Below are 4,567 nucleotides of genomic sequence, written 5' to 3'. Positions count from 1 at the left end.
AATCATTATCTACATAATTTTCACAAAAGAATTTAATAAACCAAAAAATTACTGATATGTACAATACCACAGTAAAATTTTGCAGAGAAAACAACAATATAATATTTACGCGATCTGACAAGGGTAATGTGACAGTTGCAATGGGAGAGGGATTTTTACAATAATAAGTGACTGAACTTCTGCAGATGTTAACACTTACTGCGGTGGTCAATAAGATCCAATCTTAAAATTGAAAGAAACTCAATTACACCTATCAAAAATTTGCTACAAAAAGGATATATTTCAAAAAAAGAATATTATTTTCATGCACTCTAGTGATTCCCATACTACCGAAAGCTTACGGTTCTCCCTAAAATTCACAAACAGACATTCCTTTTAGAAAAATTAAACAAATCATATATAGTTTTTTTTTTTTTTATAGTGAGGAAATTTGCTTTAACCAACAAACTGTACCGACTGGGTCCTGAGGGAGGACTCAGAAGGCGTGTGGGGGATTCTCCACCTCTGAAGGAGGTGGCCTGACCCAAACCTAAAACCTCACTGAAACCCTTGCCTTGACGGGTATTGTCCACCGGGAACCGCTTTCGCATAAACTTCCAGTGGACACCCTCGGCCATGACCCCTTTCGGGGCTCTTCCCCCTGGAAGAAGGTGGTGTCTCTTCCAGGAAACACTCTTCCCGTGCCACTCTCCCTACCTGGGAGAGGGCAGCAAGAGGGAGCCGGGTTCCGAACCCCCTCTCTTCGTCCCAGGGACAGCGTGCAATGAGATTGGAGCCCTCACTCCTCACTCGTGCCGTCCCCGACGGAAGCGGTGAAAACCGCCCGACACTAAACAACAAGACGTCACATGGACGTCACCAACTATACACACATGGACGAAACATATACACGTCCACAGAAAACCAAATAAGGCCACAGGCCCAGCCCTCAAAGGGCCAACATAAAAAGGCCCAATGGCCAACCACAAAGAAGGTGGGAGAGGATAATACTCCCACCTGTAAACGAAAGACAACAATCAAACTAGGACAAACATAAACTTAGCGCGGGTGAAAGAGGGCCGCGGAGTCACCTTGCGGTAACCTCCCCGGCACTCAAAACACCCATCGCCGCTACCTACTAAAACATAGACTTGGCGGAGCAGGGACACCACAGAGTCACTTTTCGGCAACCCCCGGAATCCCCGCATCCACCGCTACGCACTACGACTATAGGACAGAACGACACTAGACATTGGAAGCAGAACTGCAGCCTGGCACAGGGGAGCCACCTCTCCGTGACCTCCCCCGCCCCGGCTACAGTCCACCTCCATCCACTCGGGGCTATCGGGTGCCCCCCCAACAGGGGGCCCCGGAGCCTGCACGCGCTCCACAGCAGGAGCGCCCACCGGGGCAGCCCCGATCTCCAAGAGCCGTCCCCCAACAGGACGACCCAGAGCCTGGCGCCCACCATCCGCCCCGAAAACTGAGGGCCTCAGGCACCCCTGAGCCCCCAAGGAGTGGGCTGCCGACACCCCCCTGTCCGAACAAATCGGACAGCGGGGAGTGGCGCCACAAGCCGCCGCGCGTTTGTCCCGACACGCCGCAACGATAGCAGCGGTCGGAACGATCGACACCTCCCGAGCATCGATTGCGAGTATGCCCACCTCAAGGCAGCGGAAGCACCGAAGGGGACGGGCGCTAAGCAGCTCCACCCCCAACATCCCCCAACCTACCCTGATTCTGCCCTCGGATACGGCCCTGCGCGCCGTTGCCACCGGGCAACGCACCCACACTGTGCTCCAGGGAGAGCCCCGAGGAGTTCGGATCTCTCCGATCCGAACATCCCCGACCGAGCATCCCCCCAGAGACAACAGGGCACGCGGATGTCATCCGGGAGGCGATTCCCTCCCCATAGTCCCACGGATCCGGAGATCCATGTTTTCTGGGGGCGGGAGACCACCACATCCCCGCGATCCGCGAAGACGTCGCGGATGCGACCCGCCAGGAAGTCCGCCTTCTTGCCGGTGTTTCCACCAGGGACCTGCAAGAGCAGGCCCCCAGTGGCGGCGAACCGCATGTTCAGCGGAGGAATGCCAAGTTCCTCCAGGCTGATGCACTCCCCGGCCTCCCGCAGGATCTCCGCATATGACTCTTGTCACCGACAGAGGTCACATGCACCGCCGCAGAGTCAGGCCGCCGAAGCCGTCTCGGAACCCTTCTCTTCCGCGTAACCGGCCCCGGCCGCGGAACCTCGGCTAAACCCCCCCGAGGCCCAAAGGGCCCCCCAGCCCCCCCAGCAGCCGAATTGGCCACGGACGGGGACGGAGACCCAACCCCCGAGAAGGAGACCGCCCTCCTCACACCCCGACCCGTCTCCCACGCACAGGCGTCGAGAGGACGGGGGAAACCTTCTTGACCGGGGGGGCAGAGGCAGACGACCCTACCCCCTCCCCCGGGAAACCAAGGAGGACCTGAGGGACTCCACAGTCCTCCTCAGGCCCTCAACCGCCTCGGTGATGCGACTCCCAATGAGGAGATCCACCCGCGCTAGAAGCTGCTGGTGTGGATCCCCCCCCGAAGCCGCATTAGAGGAGGACTCAAATGAGTCCTCCGCACCTCAGAGGTGGTCTCCTTGCCAGAAAGCTCCGGCTCAGAGACCACCTCTCTGTCCCGCCTCCGCCGAGATCTCTTCTTAGCGGGAGGCGCCTCCTTCTCCCCAGAAGAGGGAGGAAGGGGAGCCACCGCACCGCGCACCGCCTCCAGCTCCTCACGAAGCTTCCGGTTGCTGGCCTCCAGCTCGCTGACGCGCTCCTTCAGCCTCCGGATCTCCACCTCGCGAGTCGCTTCTCTGCCGAGGAGCGGGCACTCCCAGCCGACCCAGACTTTGGGGTCTCTCCTCTGAGGATCGCCTCCGACCTCCTCCGTTTCCTCCTCTTGGTCTGAAGGGCAGACGGCGGACCCTCAGTCCCGCACGTGGGACACTTTGGAATAAAGTCCCAGTGCACTCCCCCGCACCAACACTTGGTTGTATGCTCTCGATATGATCGAGGAGCACCCGGTACTCCTCCATCTCACTACATTTGGAATCGACCCGCCCAAGTAGTCTCCTGACATACTTGGGGTCGATTCCCTCGTCCCTAACCATGAGTCCCTCGTAGGCTCTACGAGTCCTCATGATGTCCTTCCTCGGCACTGTCGCTGTCCAGTCCGCAGCCCCAGCCGCAAAACTGCGGACGACCTGTCGTCTGTTGACGACATGGAGGGAGCCAGGCCTGCACCCCCCCCACGCCGGTTCCTGGTATCCGAACCCAGGACGTTCGCTTTCTTCTCGGAACTGCTCATATCTGAAAAGAAAAATTGGTTTTTTCTGTCGGGGGTTTCCTTCCCCTTAGGAGGTTGCCTTACTCAGCTAACGGGGCCTCCCCCGGGTGTTATCTTCGGTGTTTTCCTTCACCTAGTGCAGTGGACAAGTCCTTTTTAGGGCCTGCACGCCCATCGCACCTCGTTCATCCATCACCACACACTCCAGCTCGGGTACCTCGGGATTGCGACACCCGTACACTGCAGGGATGAGTCCGCAGTGCCCCTGAGGGGAAATCATATATAGTAGGCCAACTGAACGAGCAAATAAATAAGGTGTAAAAATTTTTTTATTAATAGTTAAATAATTAAATTAACATTCCGTTACAGAATCGATATAAAATTCTTAACATAGAGATATTTGATTTATATAGAACTTTAAACTCACTTAATAAAAAACGGTCAAGGCAATTCCAAATTCTCCAAAATCTTTACCATCTTATATCTGGCAGGAGATTTTAAATCACCATTGCAACTCCTTTTCTTTGTTCAACCAAAAATTATATCTCATACACAAGAAAAAATTCCTATGGCTACGTAAATCGCATGAAACAGAGAGTACATTAAAAATATTGATCCTATCGAATTGAAAACAATATCATCGACAAATATTGTTGATAACAAGTGTTTCTGCCAAACAGTTTTCGTTGTGCTACACATAACCCTCTACAACAAACTAACCAGAAATGGTTTATTAATTTAACTGATAAAAAAACATTCCCCCCAATGTAACCAATCCTATTACAATTGGGAGGTGAATTTAGTTCTCCCGTTAACTTAAATAAAAAAGTAGCTATACACGAATTCATCAAAGATATAGAAAGCAATTCTAATGGGATCAGAAATCTTACTTCGATTCGTAATGCTGCCATTCCACAATTTTCATTATTTTTAAACAATAACGACAAAAAAAACGGACATACAAGAAAATTATTTCACATGCATAAAGACACAATTAAATTCTGCACTCAAATCCTAATATTTTATTTACTAGAGCAGATAAAGGCAGCATTACAGTCGCACTAGAAAAAGAATTTTTATATAAAAAAAGTTTGAGAGTCTCCTAGAAGACGGATTCTACGTATACCATAGTTAAAAACAATCCATCAACAAAAATAGAAAAAGAACTCATAGTTGTTTAAAAAAATGGTTGAAAAAAAGATTTCATCAACAAAAAGAATATTATTATTTATTTTCAAGCGACTCTCTTCTTCCTAAGCCTATGGGC

Source organism: Nylanderia fulva, unplaced genomic scaffold, assembly GCF_048542155.1.
Source record: "Nylanderia fulva isolate GAGA-0341 unplaced genomic scaffold, ASM4854215v1 Scaffold1123, whole genome shotgun sequence".
Classification (NCBI taxonomy): Eukaryota; Metazoa; Arthropoda; class Insecta; order Hymenoptera; family Formicidae; genus Nylanderia; species Nylanderia fulva.
This window is presented reverse-complemented; position numbering follows the sequence as displayed.